The sequence below is a fragment of the Melanerpes formicivorus genome, unplaced genomic scaffold (assembly GCF_026170545.1).
Source record: "Melanerpes formicivorus ecotype bairdi unplaced genomic scaffold, bMelFor1.0.p_v2 SCAF_10, whole genome shotgun sequence".
Classification (NCBI taxonomy): domain Eukaryota; kingdom Metazoa; phylum Chordata; class Aves; order Piciformes; family Picidae; genus Melanerpes; species Melanerpes formicivorus.
The window spans coordinates 14,907,817-14,932,496 of record NW_027142362.1 but is presented as its reverse complement, the minus strand read 5'-3'; positions in this window follow the sequence as shown (position 1 = coordinate 14,932,496).

The window sequence follows — 24,680 nt, the reverse complement described above, 5'->3', positions numbered from 1 at the left end:
AGGAGTTCTGTGCCCGGTGCCTGGTCGGCAGGCATCCGTGGATGTCTCACCAGTCAATCAGTCATGCTGGTTTCAGATCTTCTGTGTAGTTTCAGTAAGTGGTAAAGACTGATACAGTGCAAATAAACATTTGAGAAATTTACCCAGGGTGTTCATCACAAATAATATTCATTTGTTTGCAATATCTGCCCAAGGATCTCCTTTTATAATCTGAGGATCTGCAATTGCAAGAGAAAGCTGAAATCCTGTAAAAAACATAGATTTAAGCTAAGGGTGCTTCACACAGCAGCCAGAAGCCATAGGAAGAGCACATTTACTAGTTCTTCCAAAGGAGGTGATCTGATGTTGCTTCTGCTCCCTGATTGTAGTAAGCTTTGTGTTTTAACAGGAAACTTTGGTTGATGCTGGTTTTGACAAATTCACATCTCTCTAACACTGCTGTGAATATTTGTGGCTTATAGAGAACATGATCACACAGACAGTAGCGCATTCCTTATTCACAGGCAGCTTCAAAACTGCTTTTCTGTCTTCAAGTAGTTTTGCAGGACTGTGGGAGATTTTTAGTTGTAGTCTATGTCTGCGTTCAAAAACTGAAAATGTTCAACAGCATCATGGGTTATAAACTCTTATCTTCCACTCCAAATGCAGTATTTTGGCTACAGTACTTGTTCCATTGTATACCAATGCATACAAAATGGAATCAGAACTGGGAGAAAAATGTTCCCCCTCTATGTAGAGCAGATATCTTTTAACCAGCATTTTGGATTTTGAGCTTTTGAATGTTATTGTCCGTTTCAGAATTTGATCAATCCTTCTCAGAACCGCCAAGTTACTCGCCAAAAAAAAGTGGTCTCTGTAGTAAGATGCAAGCTGCCTTAACAGTAGATTAACCATTGTGATTAATGATGATAATGGATGAATGCTTTTGTCACTAACAATTCTGCATGGTCACATATAAGCCTTAAAAACAAAATTTTAAAAATAGCATTGTTTAATCTGTTCAAGAAGATTGTAAATGCCTTGAGATATTGATCCAGCCTGTGAGCCTGCTTATAAGGATACTCTCTGCCTGCTGTAGTGTGCTTAGATCCAATCTAATAAGAGCTCATTGAATAATAAACAATGGTGGCCACCCAATTCTAAAAATTTAGATTGACGGAATTCCCTCCCCGGTGAAGAGAAAAAAATCCAGAGCTTCCCATAAACCCATTACTGTCCACTCACCCATAAGCCAATAGAAGATCTTGGATTATTGGAACTCTTAGCTTTAAGAGAAATTGCTTTCCTAAATTTGACCTCCCACACTAAATATAAAATATGGACCATCTGTAATGAAGGGATTGCAGCCCAAATAGCTATCATCTCCCGGTGACAAAGGTTAGAAGGTTGATGCACATTGGTTCCATGGGGATGGGGATGTTGGTGACCTTTTGGCATGAAAATGGTCACTTGGAGCTGTAATGTGAGAGAAAGGGGTCGGGTATTAGCCACTAAAGACTCTCTGATGCTGTGTCCTTGTTAAGCTTTTACAGAAAAAGCCATGGAGGCATTATGGGAAATAGCATCAAATCCCATCTACCAGATCTGAATATGATAGGGAGGAAAAGTGAAACTGGATATATGCTCCATTTAGGTAACATTTCTTCACTTCTTAAAAGGACAAATGTCATCTGAGCTTATATAGAGCCTTCATTTCAAAGAGGGAAAAAAAAGAAAAGGTAAAAAAGCAATTTAGGTGTTTGTGGATTAATCTTTTTCCACTCCTGGACTCAACATTATATTTGACTGCTCATGATGGGCCAAGTGCAAGAGCACAAATATGCATTCCCTTTTCTTGTTTACTTAAGGAATTAAGTACTGTAGAAAGCAAAACAAAAATACAGTATGTGGTTAAATGAAATAGCCACTGTCCATACCTTGTGTTTTAGTGTAATTCCTGTAAATGATTGCGAGGGGCTATAGAGGGAAACACGGTGAACACAATGTTCCTTTTTGATCAGCAGCTTTTAACAAAGGAAGGATGTTGAACATCTGAAAGTAGGGAGTGCAGAGTTCACTGCAGGTCACCATTAAGGACAAGAACAAGGTAATGTAAGAGGCTGTGTGATTCCAGGTTGACAGGAGGATTTTAAAAGATCAAAAGTGTCTTATATATATGTTATAGAGGACCAGAAGTGCTTTCAGTCAACAGATGAAAATGCTAATGTTTAGAAACGATGAAAGCAAGTCAAATGTGGTAATGAATTCCAACTGAGTCATCAAAACAACAAGTATTCTTAGTCTGTGGGTTTTAAAAGATTATTGCAAATTGCCTATCAGTGCAGGTGTGGTAAAGTGGTTATTCTGTGGCTACACGAACAGCACACTGTGTTTGTTATTTTGGGATGGCAGAGTTGACAGTGAGTTGCAGCTTGCAATATTTGTTCTTTTGGATGTAGAGGTATTTGAATGTCTGCTAATTTTGTAAGCTTTATGCTGTGCTCTCTTTCAGTAAGAGCAATAGAAATGTTTCTGCTGCATAATTAAGGAGCTGGAGAGAAAAGAAACAATTAATAGCTGTTTCTGATAGAACCTTCATCAGTTTAGTGTGAAAAAGAAAAATGATGGAGTAATATTGCCACCAGCAATTCCTCAGTCAGGTGACTTTTTTGCTAGATCAATTCTGGTTGCTAGGCAACAAGCAAAAAGGCAAGGTTATGTTTTGGTAAATCTTTTATTTTTGAATATTCTGTGCTCGAGTTTCATGTACTGCATCTATTACTAATGCTGTTGATTCAAGACTCACAGTATCTTCCCAACCCATAAAACCCCATCTTTTCTTATTTAAAAGGGATGATGTTATTTAGTTTTCAGCAAAACTTTTGTGGCTAGTACACATTTGAAAATACAACACTGAGCCCCAGTGATTAGAAAATCTGTTAAAAGAAAGCAACGGAAAAATCATTACAACAACTCTGACATTTTTGGTTAATGATATCTACATTAATGAGTTAATTGCCAATGCATCACATTTTATGCCACTATCAAATATTAATGTTATCAATGTTATAATAATAGCATCTATTGATATAATTGAAGCTTGCTTTCCAATAGGTGTCACCATGAATAATACCATTGCAGTATTAAAATCAATAATAAGAATATTAGGAGGGCATTATAAAATGTCAATACAATGAAAACCACTTAAATAAATGTGTGATATAAAACAAACTGACTAAATATACTAAGCTGTGATTTAAAAGAATAAATTCACACCCCAATGTATAATAGTTTGAACGTTGCAACTTTACCATTCTTTCAAGCATCAGACTGAAACTGAAAATACAATAAAGCTCTGCAGAGTAAAAAATCCTTGTTCGTTCAGTGGGAAAATATTTAGAGTAGTTTATATATCTGAGGAAATTATAAGTACTGGAAGTGGTTTGATATAACATTTAAGATAAAGCCTTTGTGTTGAAAGAGTCCAAAATCTGCTAGCAAATGTTGATGCCTGTCTTCCTTTGAGGTCAGTTCAAATCAGGCACACAGCTGAGTCTTGGAAGGATGCGTGCCTGTCTGGCTTACACTGGATATAAAGAAATCAGCAGCCCAGCCCTGGAAGAGCTCTGGAAAGACTAAATTCCAATTTTCCAGCATGGACCATGTTGTTAATCTGTGCCCATTATTGTTCCATTTCAACAGCGGCAAATTGACACGTCGTCTGAGGTTAGTTCTCCATGCCTTTCAGCAACAGATAATGATACTAAAAAAGGAAGGTTGCAAGGAGTCTTTGACAATTTAGCACATGGGTAAACCAGTGTTGTTTGTGTGGAATAGCAAGCAGGACAAATATGGGGGGGAGGCATAATTAAAGTGCTTAATTGTCATCCAGGGAGAGGCAAAATTTGCTCATAGTCTGGCCTGTTGGTACCAGCCTTCATCCTGACAGCCACAAAGAAGTAGATGGTCATTAGCTGCTACTGCCTGGTGTGCTGGCATTTGTACCTATGCTGAAGCTTGCTTTGTCACATCAGTGCCCTGAAACATTTGTATCTATGCTGAGCAGAAGAGAGAATGGCTGGGGAGAACAGCCTCCAGAGATTGCAAAGATGGCTAGTCCTAATAAACACTGATCCTCAAAGAGTTATCTTGCCACTGGAAAGCAGTCCTTTACTGCTGAAAAAAAACAATTTTATGTTATTTTCCATGCCACATGGTATGCTGATCTGGGCGGGAGGTGACAGGATGTCCATGAGGCAGTCAGGTCTAAGTACTTCTTCCCATGGCTGGAAGTGTGCAACAGCTCCAGCAGCCCTTTTCAGGGCACTGTAGCATAGGTTATAATTAAACCAACAGGCCAATGATACTTTGAACTAGCATTCAAGTTACTAGCTCTGGCTGTCCTGACATTTTTGGCTGCTCTGGTAATGATCACCATTCCACACCAAGTAGTTTGCTGCTGGAGATGCAGTGCATTTGAGTTTACCTGGGAACTCCATAAATCAAATTTGTTAATCTGAAGCCTTTTTATTACTGGTCTTGTCTACAGCTGTATCTGCCAAAAAAGTTTTAAGACAAATCAGATTTATTTGCCCCAAATCATTTGACATTTACTTCATTACTCAGTGGATTACATTCTCTTTAAATAAATTTTCCGGTGATCTGGACTTTCCCCATGAAAATCTGTACAGTGAACTCCTAGTTTATTATGCCTACTTGAAAAGGGTAATTTAATAAGGCAGCAGTACAAATACTTAATTGTGCAATGGCTATTGACAATGCCTTTAAACAGTTGCATATTTGCCAGATTTAGCTAATGGAAGTAGAATTGCCGCTTAATGTCTCAGTTTGCACTGGCTGAAAATAAATTGTATCTGACATTCCTTTGGCTTTTAAAGGACATATTTAGATATTTACAGTCAGACTGATCTATTGTTGCAGTTCTGTTTCTTGTGTGAAAAAGTATGAAGTAATTTAGATGGAGATACTTATTTGCACATTTTGTAATTACAGCAGCTTCACACAATCTGATGTTTCACAGACTTGAAATATTGATATGAGAGAGAGCTGACTAAAAATAACTTCACAGAACCTATTTTTCAAAAATGTGTGTGTTTGTCAAGTGTGAAATAATTTGCTGGCTACCTTTTAAAACACATTTCCACTTGTAACAAGCTTTGCAAAATAAGTTACAAATTCTTCATAGGGGATTTTGCATCATTTCCTGAAAGTTCAGTTTGATCATGTTCTGTTCAGTCACATAATTTACTACAATAATATGTCAAAGTGTGAAAGCAAAATGATGGCATTCTGTACAGATGAAAGCAAAATATTCTGACTGGCATAATCTGAAATCTTTCTTCAGTTTTTAGTCCAAAAAGCTTTTGCAGCGTTGCATTCTGATTTAGGATGCAAATGAGATCTATAATATTGAAAATGTTCATAAGATAGGAAAATATTTCATATTGAGTTCTGGTTCAGATACATTTAACTTATTTTATATTCTCTGTTGGAAATATAATTACTTATCTCCATACTTCCCCCTTCCTCATACCTCATTTAAGAAGCAAAAAACTTTTTCTAATGAAGCAACTTATCATCACATTAAGAGGCTCAGTAGCAATTGAATTACAGGTATTGTGGCACTGCATTTTTTTCAATGGTCAGTGCTTCTGTAATGAACCTTCTTAACTCTGCTGAAGGAAGTTTTTACATTTAACAGTTTTCTATAAATGCTGAGGTTTGTTTGTAGATTTAATATGTAAAAAAGTTTCTACTTCAGATTTCTGGACTAAGACATACCTTTGAAAATAACGATCCGAGGGGTGCAATTTCTTTGAGTTAGGTTTTACTTCTTTGTTCTATTGAAAGAGCACTGCTTTGCTGAACAAAAAGCTTGGATTTCAGAAAGTAAGTCAGTCTTTGCTTGGACAACATTTTGACTTCCATCATTTAGGCAAATCCAGGAATGAGTTTGTGCCAGGATCAGGCCAGGACCAGGCTGCACAGCAAAAGGAAGAGCTCTGCAGTTAGGGATCAGATTTTGCTAAGTTTCTGTGCTCCCTGTGTGAGCAACGGTGAGAGCTGAAACAGCTTCTCCCAGCTGAGCCTGTGACTGCAGCTTCCTTGTTTCTGCTCTTCCTTTGGATCTCATCACTGAGTGTCATGGCTGAGAGCAATAGCTATTTCTGTGCTCAGGGTTCAAAGATGGAAAGGAATTTAAGTGTTTTCCTCCTTGTTCCTGTTGCTTGAGAGCAAAGAATAAGGCATAAATTCGTGTCTCTTAAGCTTTCCCTTTGTCTGTGACTACTGGTTTGTGAATGACTCGGTGTCAGCCTTGAATCCACATTTCTGAGAATCCAGAGATTCAGCCAGGCTTTGCAGGCAAGACCAATTGCGCCATGCATAAAAAATAAGTGATCAGTGGTAAATATCCATATTTTTGGTCTCAAATGCTTATAGGCTTACGAACAGCCATAAACATAGGAATTTGTTGCTCTAAGCTTTGTCTTCCCAGACTGGACATGGCCTCCAGCAGGCTGCCAGTTCTGAGCCTGCAGAATGGCTGAGCGTAAATGGTGACAGTTCTATCAAGTGTGCAGGGCTAGAGCCATTAAGTGCTTTTAAGAGAATAATAAAACTCAAAATCTAACAGATTTTATGGATAGTCAGCATATGGAATATATTCCAATGCTGCAGTGATATGTTTGAATAACTTCATGACAGAGACTTATAAAACTGCAGGTTAATTGGATCTGGAAATATTAATTTTAGAGAAATAGTATGAAGCACCTGGATTAAAATATATGCATTAATCAGATGAGGGTTAACCTCTGAGAATGATGCCATGCACTTTGTACCATCCAGCCTTTTGCATCTGAAGTACCTAAGTTTAAATTAAGTCTGCATTAATTTAGTTCATTAATTAACAGTTCACTTCTGTTCAGGAAGCTTTTCTACAGCCCTTCCAGCTGCTTACCACATCTGCATGACCTTTCTGTGTCAGAGAGCCATGAAACATGGTCCCACGGTTCAGGTGTTAGAACTCAACCTGGACATGTCATGACACTTGTTGAATAACAGGGCTGGATCATTTCATAGAGGTTTAGGGGAGAATCAAGCATAACGAGAGAAAGGACCACATAGACAATGTTCTGTTTATTCCTGGTGTCACTGTATTCCCCAGGAAGATACCCCAGAACTCCTATGAACTGAAGTGCTGCTGAACAAGGTGCCACCTCTTTTGATGTGAGCCAGCAAGTACAATGATTAATTCTGAAGATTTTTTTTCAATTCAATGATAAATTTTGGCAACTGTTACAACTCCATTGTATTTAAAACTTCAGGCAGTAGCTTTTAAGGCATTTAAAGGTTGTAGTTTTTCCTGTGCATTTGGTGAGTTAATTTTGCTGATATATATGCTCATACGGAAATAACCACTGGAATGAAAAATAGTAGAAGGAAGCTTAACCCCTAGATTCTCAGCTCCCAAACTTCTGAGGTGGCATAGAGAGGAACTGATTTTCCAGTAAATAACATTATGTCCTTCTGCACCTACTCTTACTGGACAGCAACATGAAAGCTACACAAACTCACTCAGCTCACTCTTCTTTTGATTCTAAAAGAGTGGTTAAGAATTGCTGTGGTTTCCATCTCTGAACTCTGTTTTTCCTGGCTGATTTTATTTCTGCTGTCTTTGAAATGGCTGGTTGAATGTCACTTGACTTCTTCCTTAAGAAGAGCTTTGAATTCTGTGCATTTCTGTGGGCCCATGCTGCATTGTACTGCATCTTTCTGCACACATCTTCATAATGATCTCAGAGACATAGTAGGTAGAGTGAAAATTAATTCTCTTTTGTGATCTGCACTGAACCATTCCCTAATTCTTTGTGTTCTTGAAATTCAGATACTATATGTTAATGAAGAATTGTTTGGTTTAGAAAACATCAAGACAACAGACTGCAGTGTCATAGTGAGTCAGGCAATAATAAAAAGATAGGGACAGAGTACAAACTGCTGGTACCAGGTAATGCAAGCAGAATAAAGGAGTAGAGAAACTAGATTGTGACCCTTGAGTCCAGTAGAATTTATCCCTCTGTACTCACTGGTATAGCCATCCGGCTCAGCTCCAATGATGCAATGGCACAAACTGCCACCTAAGCTGCAACTTCTCATATTTGGAGTTTGCACTCAGCTGATCTAGATTTGCCAAAGTTCATTATTTCAACATTAAGCAGCCCTGGAAAATTCCACTTACTACTGAAGAGAGAATAGATTTTTGCAGCTAAAAGGGATGAATAAAAAGCTGCTGCCTATGGCTTGTCCACAAAAAAGTGCACATGGGACCTCCTCTGTAAGAATATTTATGTGTACATTCATTCTTTGGTATTTTTTCAACAGTGAAGCAGATACTTTAGGCTCTTGGACATTTCCCTAATTCTGTTGAATAGCTCTTGCTAGATCACTGGGAATTTTGTTTTAAAATATAGGACACCCCTGCTACGTAAGAGAAAACTCTTTCATACTTCAAGAGAGTACAAATCTGTAACCAAACTCCCATTCAAAAGCCTGTAAATGTCCACAGGGAAGATAACAATTTTCTTCTCTTGCCACTGTTTTGTTACAAAAAAACTAATAATGGGGGGGGGACCCAACTTACAAAAAAGAGTAATAAAAAGACAATCCATAGTCTGGGGCCTTGTGTAAATGCAGTAAACACAAAGAATTTATTACGTTTTTCTTATTCCAGGTGGAGATTGTTAAAGGCAGGTTTACTTCTCCTGAACTGTTCAAAATTAACTTTCCTGGAGTACAAAGTTTCACTAAATGTCTTTAAATGAACTTCTGGCTAGATGGTCTGAAAACACGATAGGTGAATCAATACAAGCAGAATGAAAATTGGGGGGGAAATAAGTATGAGGGGAAGCTCTGTGGGTGCTCCCTTGGGGCTTGTCCCTGGCAGGCTCCTGGGCAAGCCTAAGGGAGGCAGGCTGGTGCCCTCCCAAGAGGGATCCGCACCTCCAAAGAAGGGAAAGGGCTCAGCTGCATTAGGAAAAGCCAAACCAACATCTGCTAAATAGCCCCAAGAAAGAAAACTTTCAAATGCAAAGAGGATCCAGACAGAGGCCCAAAGCAACTGCAGTTCAGCTTGGGTATTCTCTGCCATTTTCACCTACTGCTGCTTTGCCACTGCATGAGTTGTGAGTCAGGTCTGGTCTCCTCCACTCACCATACTGTCCACACTCCACCCACACCCACACAGCTGACCTCACACCTTCCCCAGAACTTGTACAGGTAACCACTGTGTGGTGCTGGAACCTGGCTGAGTTTGTTCATTGAGCACTTTATCCCTTTCTGTTAAGATTACAAGCTTCTTGGGACAGACTCTGTTTTTACAAGGTGTAAAAACAAGGTCTAATGTTATGGTCTCCACATAATGGCCATTGCTATGCACTCCACTATAAGCCCCGTTCCTCATAATTAATGAAAACTACTCAGGTAGTAAGGTCAAGATGAAAAACTCTTCCTGTTGGTTTGAAGCACTTTTCCCCTTTACTTATTGATATTCTAACTGGTGTTGAGTTGTTGTGGCTGTAAGCTCTTTCTACCTGGCATTTTAGATCACAGTAGTTTCACCAGGAGAGGACCTGATTCTGAAAACCTTAATAATATGCACAGTCTCAGCTCATGGAAGTGTTCTTACAGAAAGCCTTCAGTCTGTCCATGCAAATGCATGTCCTTCTCTCTCAGTGAAATCTGCCACAGTTATTCTTACTTAAAACCACAATTATGTTATCTATTATAGTTGAGATAAACTCCAATCTTTTTGGAAATCATATATTTGGTTCAGGAAATCAAAAGCAAAGCACTCAAAAGCTCGCTTCTGTCCTTCTAAGCAATCCAAAAGAAAGTTGTTTGTTTCCAAACGTAATGTGAGTCTGTTTATAACAGATATAAATATCTTCATTTCCACACTACAACAAATTTTGAACTTAATGAGATTTTCAGATATAAGAATCCATCAAAGCAGCAGCAAGAATCAGTATTTTTTTTCTGCAGGCAAAGTTAAGATCTGTGCTCCAACCTCATAATGTTTTTAAGGCAGACTGTTAAGGTGTATTAGGCATGCTATGAAAAGCTATACAGAATACCAATACGTAACACCAGGGTGAATCCTCTTTCTTCTATAAATCCTCCACAAAGCCTTGTAGGTGCATACTCTGCTGAGAACTCAACATTGTTAAGAGTATAAAACCACATGAAGGCTTACCAGCATCAAATGAATCTATATTTCAGATATGAACAAAGGAAAATGGCTTCTTTTGATTGTACACGTTTGATCTTACAGCAAAACATTTATGCCTACTCCCTATATATTTCCTATTTTACTACTTTCTATTATTGATAGTATTACATGTGCTAATAGCTCTTACTGAGTTCACAGGTTACCCTGTGAACAAAATGACTACACACATTCCTCTGCATCTGACAGACTGGAATTTGTTGCTCGTTCCCAGCATACTCTTCTTTTGTTCCTACCTGTAACACAGAAAATGGATGTGTGTGTGGATGAGGTAAAGGTGGTCAGTGTCAAACTTGAAAGGGTATGTCTCTAAATGCAACCATCACGCAGTGCCTGGGAAATTTGTAAATATTTGATCAGTTCTGAAATTAACAGGAAAAAAAAAATAATAATAAAATAAATAAAACCCAGCCACACTCAAATTGCACAGCAACTCTGGGAGCTGCAGACATGCTGCAGCCCAGAGAAGGCAGAGCCTGATTGCTTAGTGGTGTCTGTGGCACAGCACATCCTCCATGCTCAGAGAGCTAACCCTGGCATATCAGCAGCCAGCTCCTCCCAAGTGCAGGTTTGATGTTTGGCTGTGCAGTGAAGTTGTCTGCAGTCACATGTGCATAGTTCAGTAAAATCAATGAAAGCATTTCCATGGAGCTCAGGAGGTTTCGAATTGAGTTTGCTTCATGCACTGTAAGTGACAGGTGTAACACTCTATGGATGTGGATTTCTTAGTGGACGTTTCATTGTTTCATGAGAATGTGGCAGAAAGAGGTCAGCATCATAAAGGTATACATGAGTATAGTTACTGTACATAAAGTTTTAAGTTCACCCTGTGTCTAATATACTATGAAAGAAATGCTGAGCAGACCCCTTGATTCTTCACACAAATTTAGTGACAGCTCTTAGTCACAGACAGATTGCTGAATACAAAGCCAAATCCTGACCTCGCTTCCCAGATTATAAATGCAGAGTAATCCCTCTGAGTTTGGTGAAGTCATCTGTGCTTGGAACAGTATAAATGAGAGAGAAGTGGTAACCATATTACAAAAATTCAACACTTGGGATACTTTAGGAGATAATGCATTAGGGCATTAAGAGATGAGCAAAGGCATGTACACATTTTATCCTATGAAAATTTTACTTTTGACCTACTTGAAGATTATCTGTAGTATCATGTCTTTATTTTAGATTCCCCCCTTTATGGTAATAGCATTAACACTGCAGTACCCTTCTGATGTGGTGTCAGTTACACTCTTCACTTTCATGGAGCAATGCTTTGAAATTTCAAAATACTTGAAGATACTGTAACAGCCAGTGCTGCCAATATAGCATGGAACTGCTACTTCACAATTCAAGTAGTCAGCTATTGACTTGTGGCAATCTATATCTGCATTAAAATGGTGAGTTTTGGATTAATGTGGAGCTGAAAGCCCAACTGAGGCTCTTTGCTGCCAGCCTGTCTCTGTAATTGCAGCATGGATTTCACCAACCACAAAGGGCAAAATGAATGTGATCATCCCCAGCAGTCGATAGCACATTGATTTTTTTCACTCTACAATTCGCACAAATATTGAAGCTCATTTTTTAAGCAAGGAGGATTATTAATCTACATTTCTTAAAAAATAAGTCCATTTTGAAGCATGGTACCTTGCAGAGCTTATTTAATGTGTAATATGTAAATTGGATGAGCAAAATATATATTTTTTTTCTTTTAATCCAAAACCTGGCATTCTCAGCTGGCTGTGAAACCTCATCCTCACCATTGTGCTGTCATGTGTCATATTGTTTGGTTAAGAGATTAAAGAAGGAAATGTTGGCAGGTCTCGTTCTGGTCAATGGTCTGTGTTTTCTTGGTTTGGTTTCATTTTCACTAACCCCTGAGGTTGTAAACACACTGTGTACAACATCACCTGTGGCTCCTAAGATGAAATAATGATTCAAGACCACTTCTTCCCTAAGTGGATGCAGTTAGTCTGTGGTATAATAAATATACTTTAAGTCAAGGAAACAAAGAAAATTCCTGTTGAGTAGTGGTAAAGTTTCTGAGAACTGCAACATTCCTTTTCATCATTGGCATCACTTGTTTCTTGGGCAGGTCCTTTCTGGAATTATGTCTTCAGGTGTATGGCTGTGAGAGAGCTTCAGAAGTGAGGACCAGATGTGGTGCTCTTCCCTCTGTGTGTACGCAGACTGACAGTGGTTGTTAATATGTGCCAGCTGCAAAATAGGCAGCTGACCTGCGTGAACAGAACAGATTCATTCAGTCCTTGATAAGCTGTAGTCACTTCATTACATTCACATACAATGTAATATGAGCCACATGCTGCCTACAGGTTGACTTGTTCCATTGTAGACTTTCCTGGTTTTGACTTTACCTTCCCAATCTTTCAGGTCAGATCACAGGGTATTTCTTCACATGTGTATTTCCACATCACCTTGAGGAGTGCAGTTGCTGGGCCAGCTCTGTGCTGGATTTGGTCTATTTGTTGAAACTTTTCTCAAGGGAAGTGCAACTCATGATAAGAAACATTCCAGGAGTGGCTTTAATGAAAAAGTAGCAAACAAGCACAAATTAGATTACCTTTATAAATGTCCAAGGTCAATCAGGGCTCTCCTGTTCCTTCCTTCATCCCAAGGCAATATTAATGAATGCAAAACCCCTTTTTGCCGAGGGGCAACCTTGAATATCAAGTCTTCATATGGATGGATTTAATTCAACCCCCTGGTAAACCTTGAGACAAATGCAAGGTGCTAAACTACAATGTAGAAAAACAGACTGAGAGATAATATTTACCCTTGGCTTTGGGCTTTTCACAAGCACCACATTACACACTCCCAAAACCAAACCCTTACTCAAGACCAAATTTCTTTTCCCCCTCCATGTTACCAGTTAAGTTGTTGAGGCACCTTTCAGGAGTCAGAAATGCTCTTTTAGGTAAATGTGGTATCATAAGATGCATTTGAAGCTGATCAGGATTCAAACTCATCTGGGTTTAACTGTTTGTCCCAGTAAATCCTCAAAGCTGATGAGTTGCTCTGTGTCATTAGCTGTGTGTTTACTTTCCTCAGGGCATTTAGCTACTTGCTCTGCAGCTTTTACTGCACTTAGCAGCACAATAACATCTTTAAATGCCCTACTTTCAATTCCAGAGAACAACCAAATGAACAAACATTAGTCACAGAAAAAGATAATTCCCTGAAATAAGCTACCGTTTGTGTTATGATCTACATAAGTTCATATTTCAGTTTCCCCACGTGTAAGAACATTCTCAAATATGAAATGTCAAGTATGAACTGTACTTTCTGCTTTTAGTGTGCAGAATAACAGGACTGTATCCTCAGCTCAAAGCCCCTGTAAAAACCCCTGATCCTGTAAGTGCAGTTCCAGACTGAGCTGAGTTCCAGGCTGAGTGGTTCTGAGAATGTTTTTTTTTTTCTCTTTTGTAATAGCTACCTGCAATAGGTAGATCAGGATGAAAGACAGCACCTAATGCAGAGATTTCCAGGTGTGGTAAATAATTAGTACAGCAGATGAATACAAACCAGTCTCTTAACTAACTGTATTTGAGGTCACTACTTGATTACATAGTGAAATGCTTTAGTTGAACTTTGGACTTTATCTACTATTCCTGGACATTTGGAAGTAGGAGGAAGTTTTATAGAGCTACTCAAGCAAAGGTGTTGTGAGCTATACCTTTATCTCCAGCTCTTTTTTAACTAACTTCCTGATGTCCCACACATGGGGAGGTCCTTTACAACCTCCTAATTCCACTGGTAGTAGGGATTTCAGATGATGTAAAGTCACTTCAGTAGATTGATTCCAGTCATACGACTAACAGAAAAAAAATGGCCTGAGACTGTAAATCAGGAAGCATGGAATTAAAATAATAGGTCTGCAACACAGCAAAATAGCTGACATCTTTTTTTATGTACCCATAAAACGAATAGTGGAGTTCCCCAGTGTGCGGGACCTCTGCTCTTGTGTTGCCAGAGTCCTTCTGAACAGTGTGGTTAGTTTTTCCAATATCTGCCTATGACATTGATGAGGTAGAGAAAAACTTTAGATCTTTCCAGAACCATTTCTGCTGTGTGACTCTGTAATTTCTGATATCAGTGGCCTTTGTTTTTGCCCTTTTATCAGGTCTGTGGGGATAGACAGACTTACAACAGGGAAAGAAGGAATATCTTTATGCAAAAATTATTCTTATTTTCTATCAGAATTTACCTATAAGATCATGGATCACATTCACAATAGTCGGTGCTCATAAAAGAGAAACATGCACCACTGGTATTAATGGTCACTCATCTATGTTTTCAGGAATATTTTAGCCTACTGACTAATGAACTAGTAGTTGTAAAATAGATCTAAATGCATTACATTAGTATGTCCCATCTAAATTTAGTTCAAACTGATCTGGCTTTCTATGTTAACTCTTCTATTGTTTCAAAGTATCTGAAGTCACTGGCATGCTGAGTTTTTTATGTCTTCTGCTTTTGTTTCCATCTGAGTCTCAGTATGCTTGAATGTAATAGTAAAGCTTTTAAGAAAGGCAGGATGGTCTTGGGGTTAGACCATAGTAATAGGATTCTGGAGACCTCAGGTCTCAATGTGATGCTACCACAGCCTTCCTCTGTGATCTTAGGCAGATTACTTAGTCTTTGACTGATTCTCCTGCTCTGTAAAAGGGACATTAAGATATTAAGCCTTTGGAGAGTCATGTATCAAAGTATAAAAAAAGAAAAGTAAAAGAAATAGATTTTGTAAGGGCAAAAAAATACTCCACTGTCCCACAGCCATGAGTAAAAGGTGGTTGAAGTATTTCCTTGAACAATGCTGTGTCATAAGCTCTCAATTAAAACTGTAATAGGGATGGAGAATATCTGCATTTTGCAGTGCTGGATAGCTAATGAGCTGTGCAGAAAAAAACAACTTGAGAACAGTTACAAAATTATGCTCTGTGCAGTTGAACTCATTTACTCTAGACGTGTCTGCTCTGTTTTAACTAAGTGCTGAGAAGGCTGTCATCAGTTACCATACTGAGATTATCAGTGTGTAGTTTAATATAAAGAGCATTATTTGAGCAAGGTCCAAAGGCATTTGTATACAAAGCATCATTGCAAGTACTTCCCAATTCCTTGGTAAGTGAATAAATATGTTTTCTTCATGGTTAGAGAATCTTCTTTACTTAGTTATTGATCAGCTGAGTCAAGCAAACCTATAACCTTACCTAATGCATTTTCACCCTCCATTTACCCCAGCCATAGATTAAAATTTGTACCTAAATGAAAGGACTCTTCCTCCTTCCACCAGTGACTCCATAGTCTGCAGCTCTGGGTGCCTCTCACCCACATTCAGCAGCTCTCTTTAAGTATTTCTGTGTAGACAGGGCTGCCTGTGGAAGAGGACAGATTTTCCCACATCCCATTTCTGATAGGACAAAGAGGGCAAAACTTCTGATACTATCTGTATCTGTACAGCTTTTAGCATTGTTCAGTGCTCCTGCACACAGCTCCATGGGGCCAAGGGCCAAGCTTTCTGCCATCCCAAAAGTAGAAATGTGAGGGAAGCCTGGCCTCAACCCCCTGCAAAATCAACATCTGATCAGTGCTGTGCTTTGACAGGCCCAGGGACAAGAAGAGGAGTGTGTGCCCTTCATTACTTAGGAAGCTCTGCGGCAAGGCAGGGGTAGCACTGAGTTGCCGCTCCACATAAAGAACTGGCAAAACTTGAATAAAGGTTCAGAGGGATATAAAAGAGAAAGGAATCCAGATATCAACATAAAATATGTCATTTCTAGAGTGAGCAGGAATAAAAAGGAAACAGTAATCGGTCATTCTGGATTCAGAATCATGAATAACAGCTAGGAATGAAAGGGCAGGTAAATGTCAACAGTTAGGGAACAGAGATCGTGAACTCTCTCTGAGAGAAGTGCTCAGAATATTCAGCAGAAGCAAGTTAGATTTTAAAATAAACTTGATCTCCTCAGTCTGACTGCCTGGCTAGCAATATTTTCCAAAGTATTGTGGCAGACGAAGGAAAGAGAAAATCAGACAACACATGAAGTGATTGTGATACAGAGGCATAAATACTTCTGCAAGATGCTGTTCTGGTTTGGGCTGGAATAAATTCTATTTTCTTTCTAGCAGCTGGTGCAGTGCTGTGTTTTGGATTTAGGGTGAGAATGATGTTGATAACACACTGATGTTTTAGGTATTGCTAAGTCAGGGACTTTTCAGCTCCTCATGCTGCCCTGACAACAGAGTCTGAAAGTGCACAAGATGCTAGGAGGGAGTGTGGCCAGGACACCAAACTATCCAAAAGAATATTCCCTAGCATCTGCCATCATAACCAGTGCACAAACTGGGGGGAGCTGGCAGGGGAGCAATGCAGCTCAGAGACTGACTGGGCATCAGCAATTATATTTTGCTTATGTGTATTCTTGTTTTGTACATTGTCTTATTGTTATCATCAGTTTTTCTTCCTTTTTCTGTCCTATTACACTGTCTTTATCTCAACCCGTGAATTTTACTGTTTTATTCAAATCTCTCCCCGTCCCACTGCAGGTAAAATGTAATGTTGCTTGGTTGCCAGCTGGGGTTAAGCCATGACAGATGTTGAAGGCAGAAAATGTTATGTCACCTGAGAGGAAGGCAACAGTCTGTCTCATACAAGAGTAAGGGCTAGCAGAGAGGGAAAGGTGTAAAGTAAGTAGAAAAAGTAAACAGGCATAAGAAGATACGTGAAAAGTAAGCAGCTGGAAAGAGGGTACCGTGCTTCCCTTACAGTGAAATAGGTTCCATTTTTTTGGAGTCTATAGAAATGAACAAATGTCAACCAGCTGTGAATCCTACCTGTGAACATGTTTCTTATGCAACATTGTTGAAGAAAGACGAGTGGCCAGTAGGAATCTGGTATTTGTCCAGTGATAACATTTGGCTTTTTTTTGAAGTATCATTGAAGATTACCAAAAGGTTTCAGGATTGGCATTAAAATGTGAAGCTTTATGGGTTGATGCTAATCTAGATTAACAAAGTATAGAAATCAGTTACTCCTATGACAGTTGATAGCTTATGAGAAGTAAATTGTATCTGGATCCTGTTTCTTATGCACGAAATCACTGTCTTGTTTGCTTTAGTTGTTGGTGGTGTTGGCACTAGACTAGTGGTGGATGATGATGCACCAGGAGAGTGTCCTCCACAAGGAGATTGTACCTTATGAAAAAAAAGGCACTATAAAGTCTGTTTGAACAGCCCATATTGGCATGCTTGATAAAATCTGGTGGGTTTTTTTTGCTGTGAATGAAAAAGACCTTTTCAGAGTTTCTTAGTCCAGCACATTTCAAGTACATTTAAAACAAAAATCCATAATATTCACAGCAAATATGCCATATTTAGCAGATAGCACATCACAGGAACGCAGGCTGTTTATCAGATCCATTTGATATGGAAGTGGTTGGTTTACCTGGCTTTAGAAATTACAGGGCACAAACTTCCTAACAAACGATGGGCTACAATTATTTGCTCTTTTTCTGTTTGTCACCTATCTACACACAGTCCTGTTTTGACAAGTGTGGCAGTGATTTTAGCCTACAAGTTGATCTTTTGTCTTTGACTAAACACTGAGTATTCATTGTTTGCTAAGTCATTAACAGTGTATGTTTGCTCAGCTCTGCCATAAAATGTCTTGATCTCTGATCGGATATCTGAAAATATCCAGCAGAAAGGTGTATGGGGGAGGTTTTCAAGATGGATTCGCACAATTGTCAAAAAATGTTATTTTCCATTAACACAGAAAAAGTATATCCCTTGAGCAATTCAGAAGATAACTGCACTAGATTAAATGCATGGTGCAGCCAAAAGTAACTTCTTTTTTAGTTTGAGCAACTGTTGTTAGACTCCTTTTTTGCAGCATTTGTCCAGCTCCATCCCGAGCCTTGCAAATCACAATAATAAAAAAGAATAAACAGTGCCCCAGCTGGAGAGATAATCAAATGCTTCTTACCTCTCTGAAAACTATTTGTCACTATTTTGCCCCTCCTGCTGTGACATTGCTTTGTCCTGGGCTGTAATTTTTTGGCATTTCAAAAGCTTGTTGTTGATCTTCATACAGAGATTATAGATCTCTGAAATGTTTCTCCTTCATTATGTGTAATTTACATCTTCTCCTACAACGCAAATACTCTCACAGTCCCTCTCTCAATTGTCATCCTGCTAACGCTTTGCACTGTTCCTTCAAATCTTGCTCACTAAATTAGCGTGATTGGTTTCTAATTTTTAATTGCTATAAAAGCATGGATGAGTCTCTGCTAAATGTGAAGTTCAAACATTTCTGGGCACACCTGATCTCAGTCACCCTATTACATTCAAAATGAATTATTTAGTGGCTGTGACCAGGATAGAGAATGGTCTTGCTTTTTGCACAGAGGTAGTGGCGTGTGTCCAGCTCTGCATTGGGGTGAAGAGTAGGTACTGCAGAGAGCAGGTGTGTGTGGAGGAGCACAGCCTTTAACAGCCATGGTATAGACTTAGTCTGAGCTGACTTGCAGCTCCAAAGTCTGCATTGGATAATGTGACTCTTTAAACAGGTAATTTTCAGCACAGAGTAGCATTGGAATACTTCTGAATTGGTTTTGCATCTTTTTAATCTCATATTGTTAATATTTAAATAATGAATGGAATTGCTCTGCTTGGATGCTTTTCTCTGCAGATATATATAGTATTTCTGAGGCTTCCATCTGCTCAGAGAGGGCTTGGGGGTTAATTTATATCCATTTAGCTAACTGGTGCAATTTTTTTGTCAGCCTAAGACTGATCATGCAAAATTGGTTCATGCCTGTAAATTCATTAACACAAATTAAAGCAATGTATGAATACTCCCAAGCAAAAGTTGCTCCAATTTAATTGAATAAGTATCAAACAACACTCCCCATTGCCTTTTTATATGGGCCAGGCCTTAATAGCTTATGTAACATAACAAAAAGTGGACAAGTCAACTGCTGCAGCCTTAAATTCTTCAGGAGAAACTTACTCTTTTGCAATGTGGAATTTTACAGTGCCAGGCACAGTGGGAGACTACTCTTTACACGCTACCTCAGTGCAAATCCTATATAGCAATGCAAACATTCATTTTATAAATAAATAGTAGCTGTGCTGATTATTACAGCAGGTACACAGCACCTTAATTAGGTTTCTCGGTTTAGGGGGTTTTGTTGTCTTTGCTGTAAAGGAAATCAGATTGAAGCAATGGAACTGATTTCTAAAATTATCTAAGAAAAAAATTTACTCCTGGGCTAGGAGTCAAACTGAGCCCCCAGATGCATGTGAAAGCAGCTCCCATTTTCCTAAGCAGAAAGTGCTGTTTCCATCAAAGAATAGAGTCTCTGTCTCTTCCAGAAGACTGGCAGAAGGTGTTTATAAAAGCAGACATCATTTGAAAAGAGTGCTTACTCTGCTGTGATTTCAAAAGTTGATCCTAGATACTTAGCAGCAGGTAAAGCGCACAGCGCTTAGCTTCTCACCAGCAAAGAAGAGATCTATCACAATTTCCTAGGGACTCAGAGGGATAAAGCATCTTGGGGGATTACACTGTTTTCCTTATTCTAATGAATTTCTTTTCTGCTGATGAGAATTTACATTTCCTGTGATCCTTTCTGTTGTCATGGATCAAGCAGTGCTGCTGCAGAATCACATCCATGCAGCATAAATGTGCAATTCTTTTTTGATGTTTTAGTGGTTTAATACTTGATGCACTTGTCTTTTCCCTCTTCTCTGTCCCTTCCCTTTTCCTGAAGATAGAGAAGTGGAGAACTTCAATCCTCCAGTTGCAAATAGGGAAAAAACAAGAACCTCACATTCTTTTATCTCAACTCATAATTCTGTTACAGCACTCCTTCCTTCTGCATGTTGACAGTACTGGGAGTCAGAAGGTACTTTCAGCCTCTGCCTACTCTGTTGACAGAAGGAAGACAAGTTTTACTTGAAACAGAAGCTGTATGCAGTATTCAGTGTCCCATAAGCAGCACTTCTTCCTAGTATTTGATCTTGGCTGCAAAACTAAAATCCAGATTGTAGTTGTAGTAGCCTTGTGAACACACAAGTGGATCATAATACCTTTAAGGGTAGCTCTCTCAGTGTTCACTGGTTACTTATCTTTCTTAAAAGCCATAATTGTTCTTCCAAAATGCACTTCAGCTGATGATGAAACCAACAAAGACTTAAGCCAGCAATTGTTTCTGAAGCAGGGAATACCCTCGAAGTCCTACAAGTGGGGACAGAAGGCATATTCCAAATTATTCTTTGATAAGTTGCAAGGTATGGCAAGATGCCCTCTATTAATTCCATTTTAATTAATACAGTTTTATTATGTGACATCTTCTGAAATATGTATAGACACTTCATAATAAATTGCCAGGTAATTTATGTTACCATTTTAGCTCTTCTAAACCTCTCTTTGCTGAACAAGTGATGCAGTGAAATAGGAACAGGTCTGGAACTGGTGCTGAGGACCTTACACCCTCACTCCTTGCCTAGCATCAGAGTGTTTAGGTCAGATCAGTTCCAGTCTGGTCCCATGAACTTAACACCTATCGGTGCTCAGACCTGATCATGCATTTCTCCAGCACATCTTTTGGCTTCTGGAATGAGTTGAATCAAAACATAGTAAATAGGAAAATTGGAAATTGCTTCAAAAGTGCACTGTGCTCCCCACTAAAACTCTAGCATAAATGCAAACATGGTGATCTGAAGAAACAAAATGTTAGCATCAGCAAACAAATCAGAGATTACATTATTTCCTTTCAAGCCTCTTTTGCTGCCTCACATGCATAGGTTACCTCTGTTAGTTTAACTTCTCTTCTGTGCTTCCAGTCATTATTGCTTTTCCCCTGGTCTGATTCCACAGCTGCAAATGTTTAGAAACCTCTGGAAACCAGTATGCCACAATCAGTTAAAATGGCAGGTGCTGCTTCTTCACTTTCCATTTTATCATTCCAATCTCCCTTCAGTGAAGAAAATCCAAACCTACATTGTTAAAATATGTGCAGTATATTTAAAAGGAAAGTTTTAATTTTTCACTTATTACTTCAGGACAGTAAGTGGAAAAGTGCCTTCCTTACATCTATCAAGTGAGTGTGTCATTGTCAGCTTTGATTGCAGAGATATTGGGACTCTGACCTTCAATGACATTGCTAGCAAATTTTGACTGACAGCATGCAACACTGCAAACCACTGCTGCTCATGCCCATCCTCGTAGAAAAAGCCTTTTCTCTCCAACAGTGTTCTTCTGCTCCTAGACTATCCTAGATAATAAAAGAAGGTAAACCCTGCAATATCTAATTACACTTCGCATATACAGTCTGGAAAGATATTTATCAATCCTGCTTAACCACTTACCTCTTCTTTGGTATATTTTAGAGAGGCTGTAAAAGATATCCTCAGTCTCCAAATTTAGAGTGTGTATTAATTATATCTAAGAGTGCTGATGCTGTATGCCATGAACACTGCTCACATATACTTGCTCATGTTTTACCATGTGGAAAGAACGCTGTGGCTGAGGTGTTCACAGCCTCTGAGAAACAGGACCAGCCTGAGGGCTGTCTGTAAATCAGAAAGCAGTTCATGTTGGTAGCTTAGCAAACAACTTGAAGCAATAAAAATAAATAAAAATATTTTTTTTTTAAAAAAGGCAATTACTTAATGTCTCCAGAGGAACAGCGTTTAGTTTATTAATATCTCGATGCAGCAGCCATGCTTGGAAAGGCACAGGTCTTCAAAAGCTATGCCTCATGTGTGGTTTCTGCTGGTTACACCCTGCTCAGTTTGTTAGGCTGCACAGCAGCACCACGTGCTCTTGCAGCCACAAGGCTCAGTCTCTGTGGTTTCCATTTAGGGCACTTTCCAGGCAGTTGTCTCTGCTACTTGCATGTTGTGCAGAGTACAACAAATGAGGCTCCCCGCTGCGCCATGTCCAGCTCCCTGGGGATAGTACCTACTCTAGCCTGAAAGTCTGACCCACTAATCATAAAAACACACAGATCCTCTGCACTTCTCAGTCCTGGAGCAGTATAAATACTGCCCACATCAAACTCTTCCTTGCTGATAAACCAGGTGGACAGGTGACAGCTCCACCCTCTTTCTGTCCTGCCTTGCATCCTAGGCTGTCCTTGACTGCCAATGGGACACTGAACAAGACAAAACTCAGTGGCCCTAAGCCCTGGCAAGCCCCAGCCCTGTGGAAACAGCACATGTTCCCCTGCACCAGCCCAGGTGGGAAGAGAAGAATTAGAGACCCTAGCAGCACCACTGAGTGTTGCCTCTTACCATGCCATAGTGAGGACCTATTGCTTCCGTTCCAGAGGTAGCCTACATCTCTCCCTGTTGCCCCTCTTCCAGCCAAAGCCATTTCTCTAGGTGGGCCCAATATGCCTCTTCCTTTCTGGGCCTCCCTCAGTGTCTGTTTCATTGTCTTAAAAATATTCAAAACATATTAACTGTGTTTTCAGTTCGATTGTTATTGACCTCATATGAATAACATCTTTCACCCTCTTCCTCTCACACCCTTAATCAGTTTTTTATTAAATCTTTCAGGCTGTGGCCCTTTAATATGGTTTTTAATGAATTTTAAACAGTTTCTAGAATTTTGTATGGTGTCCCAAATGCTTGAAGTGAGTGATATTTATAAATAAGATTCTTTTTATTACACTATAAAAGAAACTGTAATGTTAATGCTGCAATGATAAGATAAAGTATGTGTGGAATCCCTTTCCCGTGCTTATATGCAGTATTACAAATGAGCTAGACTAACCCAGAACAGGATTCCCAGTATCAATCAATAGACTATGAACACATTAGTGTATTAGCAGTTTATGACAGTATTTAGGATCATATAGTACAATAATGGAATACACTATCTTCTGAGATACCAGACAGTCGCATTGTCTGGCCTGGTGTGAGCTGTCATGTCCAGCTCCTGCTGTTGCCTAGGCAAAGCAAACAGCTTTTACAGGTACTGATTGCTTTAGCAGTAGCAGTACCCTGTGCAAAGGTCTCTGATACAGTATGTTTGAACAATCAGTGCTGTATCTTATCTACTTCAGGTAACAAAGAGATTAAAATTTAGGGGCACCTAGCAGGACCATGGTCACAACAGCTAAACAGAATAGTGTCTGCTGTTTCCAGTCACTTGAATTTTAGAAATTAATTTCAGGGCCAGAAAATGCCCTGTAACTCATTCCTTTAGTCTTGACAGTACTGCCTTTGACAGCATGTGCTCCAGTCCTGCAAAGACTTAATCAGGACCTTACTTAGTGAAATTGCTTCTGTGGTGAGCAATGGAAGAAAGGAAAACGTAAACTTTGTTAATGGTATGTTTCTGTCATGGAGAGGGGCTTTATTACATGTTGCCTGGGGATCCCAGTATGGCTGTCTAATGAAGACTTACTGAAAATGGAGATCGATTATGCAATATTGATATGATTACCTCGCCCATAGGAAAAAAAAAGGCCTTTTGCAGCAGTTCCCTTTGCATGCAAGAAGGAAATACCAACACAAAACACCAGATAACAACCAGTGTGAAAGCCAGGACATAGCAAGTCGTAACAGCAAGTGGCAGAGAAGGGAGCCCAGCCTATGGTTGCAACCCGTTGTGTGTTGCATCATGTACAGAAGCCCATAGGGAACAGCACCGGACAGTATTTAGGCATCCCCCTGTTCTTGTGAGCCCCAGGGGGGATAAAGAGTGGGAAAACACAGTCTGTATATTTGTTTGGAGTGTGGAGCAAAGTCAAATTCAAGAACAGAGCACTGTTGGCAAAAGTAAAACCTAAAATAAAACTGACACCACAGACTGGGAGCATTTGCTGCCAGGGCTAGAAACCATCCAGAATGCAGGAAGCTGGTTTGTGATGGGAAATGCATTTTGTCTGAGAGAGCCCTCCAGGATGTTTCCAGCCACAAAGAGGTTGGGGAACTGACATTGCTCACTGCTTGAACATTTACTTGTCATCTGCAAGGTCACAGCACTCTCCTGATTCAAATCCTTCCTAGAAAGCTACTTTTGCTTCACTGCCTCTAAGAAAGTAATAGCTGGGAAGAGGACAATATCCATCCCTACTTCTCCCTCCCCCCAAAAGAGGGCTGTAGCAAAATAAACTTCCACATGAATTAGCCCAAAGCCTGCACATACATGCTGCCTGCAGTAAAGGGAAGACTCCCTGCCTATTCCCTGTCCCTCACCTGGCAGACAAGCAGGCTACTGGAGAGACAGAAAGACTATTTGGCCCTTAAAAGATTAGGACTTCTGACTTCATGCCTGTGACAAATCCACTTCGAATGGCAAATGAAACCACTTGGTTAAGTAGATATCCACAGGAAAGACTGTTCACAGGTTGTTTGAGAGAACTTG